The following is a 14446-nucleotide window of genomic DNA, read 5'->3' on the forward strand; positions in this document are numbered from 1 at the left end:
GAATGAAGGGTGTTCCCCGAGGCAAGAAAAGTTCAGTCAACTTAGGATTTTGGCCCTTCCACCATGAAAGCAAGTTGGAATATATTTATACTTTTCTATGTTCTTTTGGGGATATGTGCGCATAGTAAAAATAATCAAAAACCAAATCAAACATTCTCAGGAATGTTTTTTTAATAAAAAATTAAACGTCTTCCTTTAACATTAAATTTGGATTTCTTTTGAGGAGATAATACACGCCTAAGTATTGGTATGTGAGAGCGTGTGTTTGCAGTTATTTTTGTTCCATTAAACATTTCTTTCTGAGCTTGCTTGTCAGTTCAGTCACCAAGCTTCACTAAGCTTTGCTAATTTTGTGAAATTTGGAATAGTGTTTTGCCACGTTAGAGATAATCCCTGAAAGCTTCCTTCTTGCAGATGGCAATAAATCATTCTCTCCACTAAAAGCCTCGATGTCATTTGAAATTTATTACACAGAGTAGGTAGTGGACTTAAAAGCCATTTCACGTGTCTTATTACTTCAATCATCTAATTTATGGGTTTCAGCCGCAATTGCAGTTGGAAAAAGTATTTTCCTTCCCTTGATCAATATGAGTATGGTTTTGCATTCATCCCCACTAACCCTCCTTGCCCGATTTCACCCACTGTCTCGCTTGGATTTTATGGCTTCTGCGGCCATTGTTCAGTTTCCATTATTCAAGGTAAGGCAGGTCTAAAATGGAAAGGAAGTGCCAACAAGGCGATGTAGATTGACTAAGCTTTACCAGCTCTTAGCTGCACTTGTCAAAAGATATCTTAGTTATTATTAGTTGAGCAAGCTGCCCTAGGGAAGAGGAAGCTGTCAAAAACTCCTGTGTTTAATATGTACCTCTCTGGCTTCGTGGAGAGAAAAATAGGAAGGAAACCGATTAAACACTGATGAGGTAAGCCTCAGTAACACACTTAACACAAAGAATGATAAGGAATTGCTACTCTTTATTTTGCCATATTGGAGACAGATCTCTTTTCCTTCCGCAATAAATAATCTCTATTCCCATACGCCAGGCATTGTCATCCCTGTGATGAAAGATAGTATTAGTGGATTAACAAAATGAAGAGGGATATAGGACAGCGTGAGTCCCCGTAACAGCCTGAGGTCCCATACCTAAAATATCCCATGTGGGCGTAACAATGATTGAACTACTGCAGTGTCCAGGCTTCACCCTGCCTGGTCTTTGATCACCACCGGGATGGTGGTAAAAGTTAACTGCTATATTCTTTGAGTTCAATGTCAGAAAAATAAGATGTGCTCTCAAATATTCCTATCCTGGGCTGCCCTGAGTACATCCAGACCTTATTGACCTTACCTTTTCCATCCATTCAATCTTATGGGAAAATTCAAAATGTATTCAAAGCCTAGCCCATGCACAATACTGAAAGACAACTACACTTTCCTCTGTAATTCTCAGCCCTGGGACATGAACATGCTTGTGTTTTGTAGCCCAATACTCCCTTCTTTGTTGCTCTTTCCTCTCATCCCCAATGGGTCTTACCTGGGCGCCCATCGTCCCTTATTCTCCTGTGACCAAAGTGTTGATGGCCTTCAGAACAGCTCTTTCTCCTTCATTTCTGGCTTTGCTGAGAGAGCAAACTCCTACAATAGATGCTGAAAATGCCTTGTACTTGTATTCTCATCTCCGTTGCATCTATGACACGGACACAAGATACATTTCCTGGTAAAAGGGACTGGAGGGGATGTCTACTAAGAGCTCTTGGAAAATGTTTTACCTAATAGAGTAGACATCGGGGAAGAAATACCTTCCTTCCTCTCTGGATATTGTCATGTGAGCCTGTGGCAGCCGGGACTGCTGTGGCAGCTTGCTAACATGTGGAAAGGGCAAAGTCAGAAAATCACAGCGCCTGGGTCCTTGGTAGAGAGCTGCCTTGTACCTGGAACATGTTGGGTACGAAAAGCAACGTGTGTTTACAGAGGCAGGTGGTATTTAGCAGTTTGGCAAATTGTCTGGAATTTCTAGCGCTGAGATGCACACACCCTGGTCCCTCCATTTGGAGAGGTACGGTTCCTTCTTTGTGGCTCTTGTCCCCTTGGAGTTAAGTCGACTCCTCAGTTTAGGTGGAGAGGTTAAGGCAGAAGTTTCATGGTTCAGATCCATCTGGAAGTTTGCTCATTAAAGACAAGACTCACGGGGGCGCCTGGGTGGCTCAGTCGGTTGAGCGTCCGACTTCAGCTCAGGTCACGATCTTGCGGTCCGTGAGTTCGAGCCCCGCGTCGGGCTCTGGGCTGATGGCTCAGAGCCTGGAGCCTGCTTCCGATTCTGTGTCTCCCTCTCTCTCTGCCCCTCCCCCGTTCATGCTCTTCTCTCTCTGTCTCAAAAATAAATAAATGTTAAAAAATTAAAAAAAAAAGACAAGACTCACAGTCTTTAGATGTAGGAAGCTCTACTTCTCCTGTTTTTTTCTTTTTCTTACGTTGTTGGGTGAATTCTCACCCCCAATTTAAGGAATACATGATTCCACAATTGTTTGATGTGTTATAAAGTACAGACAAATGCTTTTTTCTTAAAGTGAACATTGGAAACCGAACATTGCATAATAACATAGTAAAGCTGATTCACTTATGAATAAATGCAAACATTCTAGATAAACTATAAACAAATTGAATCCAACAACATATTAAGAGAAAAAGCACCTTGACCACACAGTATCCACACCAGTAACTTAAGAATGGTTTAATATTTTGAGGTATTTAAAATAATTCTCATACTTTAAACTGGAAGAGAAAAATCATGTAAAGCATTCCTAGTCGTGCCAAAAAAAAAGTCATTGAACAACGTTTTGTACTATTCTGCATAAGATAGGAACAATGAACATGATGTATAAATAGATAAGTGGAGATCCTGATAATAATCCAGTGTGATAAGAAACTGTCATGAGTTAAAGAGAAGAAAGATAAAACTTGAACTTTTTGGAGAAGGATGCATGCTATATGTGAAAGTTACCATTTTACAACCAGAAGATAGATTTGCATTTCAATTCTCCCACCTGCGATCTGTAGTAAGACCCTACATCACTTCACCCTTGGATTTCAGGCATTTCATCTGAAAAATGAGGCTCGTGACGGCTGCCATAGAAGGATTAATGTGATTAAAAAATATATCTAATTTATACTGGGTTTGCATAAATGGGTGTTTAAAAAATATATTACCTATTCTGAAGTTTTAGCCACTCAAACATATTGAAAAAAAAAGGCGGGGGGAGGGATTGGAATTTGAACATATACTTAGCTGAAGTCAATAAATGTGTAACATGTCTTGCAAATAATCCAGTCCCATGAGTACTTTCTCCTTCTGATAATTCCAGATAAGGTCTTCAGTGATAAAAGTTTCAAAAACTTTGTTGGATACGTACTTTTTGTCACTTGTTTCCAGCTGAAAGAAGATACACGTACTTGGAGAATGTGCTGCAATCTGTTGATGTGGGGTCCATGTCATTGTCCAGACGATAGACACATTCAGCTCCCTGGATGATCATCTATGGAGCCCCTTCCCTTTCCTTTGGTTTCACTGGCCTCTGCCTCTCCAGTCAAGCACTCATAATTTATGGAAGATTGGAGAAGCGGTTAATTTTTTTTTCCTTCCTCCCACAACTCTCTTCTGAAACTGCAAATTAATTTCCATAACAAAGCTCCACAATTTTTCTGAGACTGTGATTCTATTTACCCAGAGTGCAGCATGGAGAGGAAGGAGGAATGCAGATCACTCCATCCAGGGGTCCACGTTGAGTTTAGACACGTTCATATTTTCATGAAAGCAAATCGTGTGTTTTGTATTTCCATAGTTTTAATTTCGTTTTGTTCGGATACTTTATCACATCAATAAGCATGATCTCTTTTACGAGCCAATAGTGATCCAAGAAATTGGGCATCTGAGGATCTTTGGGTCTAAAAAATGTCTTCATTTTAGGGAAGATATTTAGTAAATTTCTCCAACAAAATTTTATAATGTCTGAATATAGTAAAATGAAATAAATGACCACATTCTACTCTAATTCCTTAACAATATCCCCTAAATTCTCCTTGGTAATTTATAGTTTTCATCTCGTTGTTCATCCCATCATGTAAAGAGTAGGTCTTGCAAAGTTGGCAAAACACAGTCTCTTGGCAAGCCATGAAATATAAACTGTGGCCACCAACCATCACTTTTGAGCATAATACATTTTTTTTTCTTTTTGTTCTTGGTGCCTCATCCGCGACATGTGAATTGAATTCAGCTTTTCTGTATTTAGATCAAACTTCTCATATTTCTTGCTCATAGGCACATTGGCCATAGATATTCTTGTATGCTAAAATTATTTAACATTTCTTCTTGCTAAAACTCTCGAGCAGACCACATCCAGGGGTCTATTAATAGAAACAAATCCATTGTATCAAAATATCTTTTCCTGATGATAAATAAGAGGAAATTTAGGGAATGCATAAAAAGAGAAGAAAACAGCAATTGTCTGTGGTTTCACTATTCAGAGGTAACTACTCTTGAAAGGTGTTTCATTTTTTTTCCCACCTTTTATGCAATGGACGTGTTTAGGGTATAGGAATATCTCTATCTATACATCTATACTTCCTATTTATGTCGGAAAGTGTGAGAAGAGGGCCTCTCTTGGCTTTTCCCAAACAGTAAATCTTAGCTTGCCGTGTGCTTCATGAATTCACCGACAAACACTAGCTTTCTGTCATACCTTCACTATTTTTTTGAGTAATTCATTTTGCTAATATTTTATTCAGGGGTCCGAAAGTCATAGGAATCTTCTCAACAACTAATCTCTAAATCTCCTCTACGTTATTAGCTCATTTATGTAATTCTTTTAGAAAAATAGGAGTCGTTCAGACTCCCAGTATTACACACTGGCTGCATAAGGAAGCACACACTATCTTCACATATAGGTAGACAAATATTTTACCTGATTCTTGGGCATCAAGACCTCATAAACGTAAGAGCTGGATCTCACCAATGATCAAGTTTAATGTTCCCATTTTACAGATAAAATTACTCTGGGAAAAGTCTATTTCTTTTTTTTTTTTCTTCAAGCTTTTATTTAAATTCTAGTTAGTTCACGTATATGGTATAATTCCGGACTCAACTCCAAAGCATAAGTTACAGTGAAAAAATGGTTGCTAAATCTTCTCTTTTATGAGGTTAGAAGAACTCTGCGAGGATGCATTGATCAAGAGGTTTATCTGATCTCCAAGGGGCTTCCTTTCTTTTTTTTTTTTTATTTAAGTTTACTTATTTATTTTGAGAGAGAGACAGTGGGGGGAGGGTGGAGAGAGAGAATCCCAAGCAGGCTCCCCTCCATGAGTGCAGAGCCCGATGTGGGGCCCAAAACCACAAATCATGAGATCATGACCTGAGCTGAAATCAAGAGTCGGATGCTTAACCAACTGAGCCACCCAGGTGCCCCTCCAAGGGACTTTCTTAAGTGCCACGTTCATTTGGGCTGCCATTTAGCCCTGTCTCCTGTCTGGTTGCTTGACTGCAGTTTATGGGGATACTGAGTTAGGAACAGAGTGGATGGGAACAGAGATGCAGGGAAGGGTTAGTCCTGAAGTCTACCCATGAGGAAAAGACCAGTTGCCATAGTACAAACTGAGAGTCCTTTATTATCCTGCGTTGGGTCCCTTGGTAGTATGACATGTTTGCACAGCGTATTTAAAAATCCCTGAAGTAGATAACAAAACATTTTAATGAAAAATTCCTTAAGGTGGAACAAATATTTGAGAGCCACCATCACTTTATTTGGAACAAGAAGATAATACGGATTTACTTAAAAATTCCTTAAGAAGATACCCACTTTTGAGTGCTCCTCCTCAGTAGTCAGATTTCATTTATGTTGAAAAAAATGTGCTTTCTGTGTGAGAGCTAATTATAATCTTAAATATTCCTAGCATCATTAATAAAATATCATTTTAATATTCTGTAGTTTATACATAAACATTCAAAATATTATTAGATATTTCCACAGGGCAGGAGCAAGTTTATATTCAGCTGCTTAAGACTTTCATGAACCTATGACTAAAAGAAAAATTCCCACCACAGTTTGACCTACTTTTCTTTTCCAAAAAGGACTACCTATGTTGGGTGACTTAGACACATTTCCTTCCAGAGTAGCTAGACTGTCTTAGCTTGTTTGTTCAATACTCTCAGTGATGGTGGTATTAACAACAATAACACTTAAAAACTCCCCTATTTGGGAATTAATGGAAATTTATGTTAAAATTCTGTACAAACGGTATGTAGTAAAAAGCTTGCCTAAAAATATTAATCTTGCAAACAGGCTTTTAAATGCCATCTTCTTTCTGCCGAAGCACTTTGAACCCTGGAAGCATGGTATTTAGCACGGTATGTTGTAAACATATGTTTATTTGTTTTTCTCCTCCATTGGACTGACCTACTCGAGGACCTGAAAAACCTTTTATTCATCCTTTTGTCCTGATGTCTTAGTACAGTGCCCACCACAAAGTACACATTCAATATGCATTGAGTGACTAGAAATAAACGAGTATTTTTAAGCACTTGGGAAATAACCATTTGTATATATAAAACACCATAATTGAGTGAGCAGAAACTAACCCTCATAAGCTGGTGCTTTGATATGTTAATGTAAGACAATTCTTACCTATTCATCACAAAAGAGAGGATTCAGTATCAGACAGATCTGGCGTCTCCTTCGGGGTCTATTAGCCTTGTAGCTGGACAAATTAGCAAAGCACTGTAAACCTTAGTTTTTTCATATATGAAATGTAGTTATTAATTGCACCTTACTGATTCGTAAGGATCAAGTGAATTAATGTGTGTAAAGTGTTTAGCATCATATCTGCCACATAATAAGCTCTCAGTAAATGTTATTACCTGGACATTCTGCTTGCATATCCAAGTTAATTCATTTACAATTTTTTTCTTTTAACATTTTTTTTGGGCAAATGGCTAGTAATTAGAATATTCATATGTCACATTGTTAGAAATACTCTTTATGTGGGGATTCTCCAGGTTCTAGATAAACTTCATATGTATACCCGTATATATGTATATGTGTATATATATGTATATGTATGTATACATATGTATGTATGTATATATATGTGTATATATATTTTCATATACAAATATACACATATATATTTCTGTATGGGGCTGTATTGTATTTATGATTATATTTGATGTTTCCTTTTTTTAAGTTTTTTTTTTTTTGGTTTGTTTATTTAAGTAATCTCTGCACCCAATGTGGGGCTCGAACTCACTACCCCGAGATCAAGAGTCACTCTTTGAACTGAGCCAGCCAGGTGCCCCTTGATGTTTTCTCACATAAGACTGTGGCTACTGTGCTCTTTTGACAAGTTGCATAAAATTGCACAAAATATTTGTTTCCGTATTTTCTTTTCCTTTCTCTTATAGTGTGAATTTTTAAAAGTATACCTTTAAATCATCCGATACTCATTTTGTGCATGCTGAAAGGTCCGGCTGATGGAAGGCTTGTGCGTTACTTTGTCAGTCTTGTACCTGCTTACGACGTACAAGGAGGTTCGTCACCCAGCAGTCACATTGCCATAGAAGAATGCCTGATACTTTAAGTCATCAAAGGTATACTCGTCGTTGAATGGTTGAATTTTCTTAAGGAATTAATGGAAACGAGGTTTCCAGGCTGATAACAATTGTGATGCCAAATCACAAATTAGTGCCCCCCTCCCAAATCTTAATAAGTAGACATTTCAGTAAGAACCAAATTGAATCATTTTCCTTCAGGCTTTTTTTTTTTCCTATTTAAATTGATAGTCTCTCTTTTATATAAATGTGATTCTCTTGATCATAAGAAAGGACACAATTTCTTCCAGTCTGAATTGATGCTTTTGGAGAATTTCTCCTTTAATATGTCTGCTTTAAAAGCAACTTCTGGGGAATCACTGGAATCTACTCTTGAAATGATTATAGCCCTGATGCTAACTTACAAATTAAAAAATAAATAAGTAAATAATAATCAAAAACTAAAGTAAATAAAATAAAAATAAATAAGTAAATAAAATAAATAAAACAAAAAATGGTGAATTTTATGTTATGTGAATTTCACCTCAGTAAGATTTTTTTAATCTTAAAATAAAATAAAATAAAATAAAATAAAATAAAATAAAAACAACTTCTCTGGATGCCTGGGGATTCAGTCGGTTGAGCGTCTGACTTCGGCTCAGGTCATGATCTCGTGGTTCAGGAGTTCAAGCACCCTGTTGGGCTCTGTGCTGACAGCTCAAAGCCTGGAACCTGCTTCAGATTCTGTGTCTCCCTCTCTCTCTCTGCCCCTCCCCCACTCACGTTCTGTCTCTCACTCACAAATAAACATTAAAAAAAATTTAAAAATACTTCTGTGTTTATACCACCAACTCATGGTTGTCCCAGAAAATAGAACAAAACCTCACACAGATTATTGAAAAATCAGTTCGTCAACGAGACTTCCGTTTTAACCAATGTATGCCATGAGCATCGCTAACAAAGCTGAAAAAGATTTGCATTTTTTTCCTTTGCTTTGGAAATAGGGCCAAAACTCCATACAAAAGTCTAAAATGAAGCAAAGCTCTCAGACAGCTCCCAACCTGGGATCAACCAGCCTCCGTGTAACTTCACAGCGGCTGAACCAGAGTTTTCAGTGTGGAGATTTAGATGGATAAGCTTGGAAATCTTTATAGAATTCAACCTTCCAAATAGCAAGCTGGAGTTACAGCAGATCCCAAACTTCATTTCCTGTGAGCAAAAGAATACATTTTTCTCCTAGGGACAGAGTGCACTAGGAATTTATGCAGGGGACAGGCAAGGGTCTAAGAATGACAAATGGGATTTCTTAAATCCTCAAGAGACTATTGCAGAATCGTGTGGCCCGAAGGAGCCTTCCGTGTGTCTTCTGATTTTCAGGAAAACATATTTTTTAAGCCACTGCAGGAGAGGTGACATTTCATTTTCTCCATAAAAGACTCTCTTGGAAGGTTATTTTATAGTTTCTTTCTCAGAACCATTCCAAAGAGGTTTTTCTTAGTCCAGACAGGACTCATATCTCTTATGAAAGATGGAGAGAGGGTGGGCTAGGTTATTCAGGGCTTGGGGAACGTGTAAGAGAGTAATTTAAAGTTTTTCCTTTTATCACTGGAGTTCCATCTATCTCCTTCTAAAGTTACAGAGCCAAAGCTGAAGGGTGATTTTCAGGTAGTCCAGGGGATATGAAACATACCATTGCCTGCTTCGAAATTGTTTTCCTGGTGCCTGTGTATCTTCCCACTGTGCGTGTGCTTATTAGTTGCACGCGAATGCTTGTAGTGATAGAAAATGCCCAGCAAGCGTGACATCAGCTCTTGACCTGCAAGCCATCATTAACACATCAAGCCACTTTTTCTCTCTGAGCTCAGGAGCCCGAATCAAGCAGCTATTACAAATCAGTCAGCACTGTCATAGTGGATAAAATCTGATCATCCCGGCCCTAGATTTCAATCAGCCACATACTCTTGTCAGGGACCAGAAGGCTAAGGATTTCAATCCAGCATGGACCTCAGAATCTAGACGAAAGCCCTGAGTGATCTTCCTCAACTTTCCAAGCATTAGTAATAATGCCCGGGTAATAATAAGTGTTGATACATTTATTCTTGGACATCCTTTGCAGTCTACAATTGTACAAAAAGGCTAAGACATTGGGTCAAGAAAATAGCATCTTTTGTGGATAAAGATAATTACAGAGACAACTATAGATGTGCTATCCAATCGAACTCTCTGTGATGGCCACATGATTCTGTGCTGTCCGGCCACATGTAGCTCTTGAGCACTTGAAATGTGGTTAGTACAACTGAGGAACTGAGTTCTTAATTTTAGAGAATTTAAATTTAAATGGCCTCATATTGCTAGTGACTCTAGTATTGGACGGGGAATTTCTATAGAATGCTTCCATGGAACGCATCCCACGATCTGATCTAAAATATTCTGATTGGGGCACCTGGGTGGCTCAGTGGGTTAAGCGAATGATTTCAGCTCAGGTCATGGTCTCACAGCTCGTGGGTTCTAGCCCCGAGTCGGGCTCTGTGCTGACAGCTCAGAGCCTGGAGCCTACTTCTGATTCTGTGTCTCCCTGTCTCTCTGCCCCTCCCCTGCTCATGCTCTGTCTCTCTCTCTCTCTCTCAAAACTAAACAGTAAAAAAAAAGTAAAATATTCTGATTAAAGTATGTTTCCTTTTCTGATAGAAGCCTATTTAAAATGTATGTTACAAAAAAAAAATAATCATAAAGCCTGGAATTGTACGCTTTGAAAGTGTTTGGGGGCGCCTGGGTGGCGCAGTCGGTTAAGCGTCCGACTTCAGCCAGGTCACGATCTCGCGGTCCGTGAGTTTGAGCCCCGCGTCAGGCTCTGGCCTGATGGCTCAGAGCCTGGAGCCTGTTTCCGATTCTGTGTCTCCCTCTCTCTCTGCCCCCCCCCCCCCCCCGTTCATGCTCTGTCTCTCTCTGTCCCAAAAATAAATAAACGTTGAAAAAAAAATTAAAAAAAAAAGAAAGTGTTTGGAAATGGGTGATACATATATATATATATATATATATATTTTTTTTTTAATCATGAAATACAAAAGTTGTGGGCTAGTTCCTAAGAAATGATTCATGTGAATTTGTTAAAAAAGAAAGAGAGAGAGACATGATATTTCCAAATGTATTCTGCTTATTATAAAGGTATATGCAGTCTCCTTATAAGCCGTGAGAACATACGATTTGCAGCAGAAACTCTTCCGTATTTTTGTTCTTATATCATCTGGTACATGGTAAGCATTCATTTTTTATTTTTAAAAGAATGAATAGAATTTACCAGGCTCTCTCCCCCGCAGAAGGTATCTCTCCCAATCTGCTAAGGAACAGTGAGATTAAACAGGAAAGGAGAGAATGGTTCTGTAACAACTCATCATTTTCTTGTTGCCAAACTGCCCGCTGGATGATCCGCTCACTGCAGGAATTCAAAAGAAATTAAAGCACAAACTTTGACCAGCAGCCTTTCTTGCCATACATACAACCTTTGCCCCAGGAGTACCATCAAGCTGTAGCCAGTTAATTTGTGCTTTGTTATCAGGTTGTCCCTGTGCTGAACAGAAATTCCAAGCAGCTAGGCTTTAACTGAAAACGAACTAAGGGGAGGGGCTGCCTGAGAAAAACATAATGTGGGATGATTAAACAGAAAATGTTGCTTGTAGTTTTCTTCACCAGGAAGAACGGCTCTGCAATTCATCTCCTTGAAGAGGTGAACTCTTAATGAGCAAATGATTAGCATGAATCCTAGACTAGACCTAACGTGTTCTGGACCAAATTAACACAGGCTTGGAACCCTCTCCTACTGAGGCAGAAATCCAGGTTCCTGTCTAACAGCAGAGGGGTTATGGAACGTTCTCAGGGTATGTGCCTCCAGCCCTCCATGGACGGAGACTGGATAGGCTTGCAAGTCTGTTCAGGACTGAGTCCTGTTCGTGATTATTGAGCAACACATTGATTCTCAACTCCGTCTATTAAGTCATCTCCAGAACTTGTTTGTTTGTATCATCTTTATGGTCTGACCTAAAACTTCAGACACTTAGTATCCAGCTAAAAAAATATTCCTAGGCTGTTTGCATATGATGTCTCTAGGATCATGTGATGACAAAAATCTGTAATAATACATACCTTTCAAAAAAGTCAGATTTATGGCAAAGAATTCATGTTGATGATGGGTGAATAGCTTGAATTTCTTAGAAAGTTTTTCTACCTTCCGATTTGTACACCTGGTGTCAGATACAAACTAATATGTCAGATACAAACTAATATGAAATGTGAAATGGTAAAATCTGCCTTTTTATCAAGGTGTGGATGCAAGTTAGGGAGACCTTATGCCATCAAAATTTTCTAAGGAGGTTGCATAATATAATTGGGTATTTCTAAGGGCAGATGGCTGAGAGGCTCAGCATTTCAAATTGCTTTAATGACTGGTAATGTGTCATAGATAATGAAGATGATTTCAGCACTGCCTAGTAGTGGTATAATTTAGGGCACAGACTCACAATTGAACAAAAATCCTGAAATAGGCTCATGGTCAGTTCAAATAAAAAAATCGCGGACTTTCACACGGTCACATAATGTCTTGTCTCCCATTTTAACATCAGGGATTCCTAAATTTTTGCTTACCTCTATGTTTTAGATGACACTGTAAGCGGTTGGTGTCCCGATGCCATCTGGCACATAAGAGCGAACGTGGATCCATTACCATATGGTGTAATGCTAGCAGAACAAAGAATGGTTTCACTTCTTCGTAACCTGCTGACGCAAGTAAAGCCAAGGCTGATGTTTTGGAAAGTTCTTCATACTGGTGAGTCTGATATTGGGGGATGACCCTCTAAGTCCTGGGGATAGTCCTCAGGAAGATTTGAGCACCCACTCTTTTGTGGGGGAGAGTAAGATCACTGCATCTTTATATCTGTTATTTTCGTTGGTGGTTGTATTCATTTTCTCTTGCTGCAAAAATTCCCACAAACTCAGTGACGTAAAACAATATTCATTTGATTGTTTGTTTCTCATCTCCACGGGTCCTGTGGGTCAGAAGCCTGGACACAGCTGGTTCAAGTGCAGCCAGCTGTGGCTCAGCTGGTTTCTCTACTTAGGATCCCACAGGACTGAAATCAAGGTGATGGGAGGGCTGCATTCCTTTTTGAAGGCTCTGGGGAAGAATCTGTCCAAGCACATTTGGGTTGTGGGTGGAATTCTGCTGCCTCAGTATTTGAGAGCTGCTGGCTGGCTGTCAGCCAGGGGCAGCCCTTAGCATCTAGAAATCTCTCTTCCACTATTGTGCATGGTCCCTTCACATCTCAGAACCACAGTGGCGGCGTGTCAAGCCCTTCTCACGCTTGGGATCTCTCTCATCTTTCTTTCTACTGAATCTCTCTGACTCTAGCTAGGGAAAGCTCTCTGTGCTGTAAGGGCTCATGTGATAAGGCTGGATCCACCTGGACAGTTCAGGTCTACCTGTCTGTCTGCGTTCTGTCTACCTTGAAGTTCTTAACGTTAACCTATCTGCAAGTCCTTTTGCCATGTAAGGTAACACATTCTGTGTCCTAGGGATTGGGGCATGGTCGTTGGGAAGCCATTATTCTGGCCACCACCGCAATGATCAGGATCAATAATTTATATTAATCGTAGCTTTAAAAGTTTACTTTTACCTCTCACAGTCTCTGTCTCACTCTGTCTTTCACTTAGAAACCTGGAGTAAAACCTGGAAAAAAAAAGGCAAGAGCTTTTCTGTATCGTTCTATAAGTTTATTCTCTTACAGTTTCCTCATCAACACAATTTAGGCATTTGTTATTAAATCTGGAATCTGAGAATCAAGCTCCCTGTGAAATAACGAACAATTCAAGGCCAAGAAAATTATAAATTTAATGAGATTAAATAAGAATGCAATTCCTGTATTACAGCCATTGTTACAGTTATTAGCGTTTTAAAAACTACAAATTTAGTAAAGGCTGCCATATTTGCAAGAACAACCAGGAGTTAATTATCTATAGGCATGAAATTTGGGTGCCGATTAAATTCCTATTCATAGTTTATGTCAGTGTCCATAGAACCTCACTTCTAGAAATGAGTATAGGGCCAGGTTAAGCGTATTTACGGTGATACAACCTTGCTTGGAAGGATACCAGTGACATTGGGACACTGGGATGCTGGCATTTTGTTTTTTTCAAGCTATGCTTTGTGCTAATTAGTGTGTGCAGGCTTTCTACTTCTCTTTGGTAATTTATATTTTTCTAGAAAACTGTCCCTATCATACACGTTTTCAAGATTCTTGGTAATTTTGAAATGTTCTGTTACAATTTTGAAAGATTAAAACTATCTTTTTTGTTGTTGTTTTTAAGTGTTTATTTATTTATTTTTGAGAGAGATGGCATCAGCCCAGGAGGACAGAGACGGAGACAGAGAATCTGAAGCAGGCTCCAGGCTCCGAGCTGTCAGCTCAGAGCCCATGGGCGCGGCTCAAACCCAGGAACTGTGAGATCATGACCTGAGCCGAAGTCGGATGCTTAACTGACTGAGCCACCCAGGCACCCCCAAAATTAAAAATATCTTGATTTGGGGCACCCTGGACAGCTCAGTTGGTTAAGTTGGTTAAGAGCCAACTTTTTATCTTGGCTCAGGTCTTGATCTCAGTGCTCATGAGATAGAGCCCTGTATGAGGCTCTGCACTAACAGTTACAGAATCTGCTTGGAGTTAATTCTCTCTCTCTCCCTCTCTCTCTCCCCCTCCTCCACTAGTGTTAGCTCTCTCTCTCTCTCTTTCAAAATAAATAAATACGCTTAAAAAATATTTTGATTTGTAGAGACATTTATTTACTTGTGTTTCATTTTGAACTCATTTATTGTTGTTCTTATTACC

General features: G+C 39.1%; 1 long non-coding RNA gene across 2 annotated transcripts in view; it reads left to right on the top strand.

The window, feature by feature from the left end:
• LOC111560415 overlaps positions 1–14446 on the top strand; it is a 213959-nt gene that overhangs the window by 78054 nt on the left and 121459 nt on the right. Inside the window, exons 1-2 of one of the 2 annotated variants that reach the window (XR_002742171.2) lie at positions 7262–7631; positions 12223–12390. This is a non-coding gene — a long non-coding RNA (uncharacterized LOC111560415). Of the gene's footprint in view, positions 1–7261; positions 7632–12222; positions 12391–14446 lie in introns of those variants that run through there. The other variant, XR_002742170.2, reaches the window with a different exon arrangement.

This window comes from Felis catus, chromosome B2 (genome assembly GCF_018350175.1).
Source record: "Felis catus isolate Fca126 chromosome B2, F.catus_Fca126_mat1.0, whole genome shotgun sequence".
Taxonomy (NCBI): Eukaryota; Metazoa; Chordata; class Mammalia; order Carnivora; family Felidae; genus Felis; species Felis catus.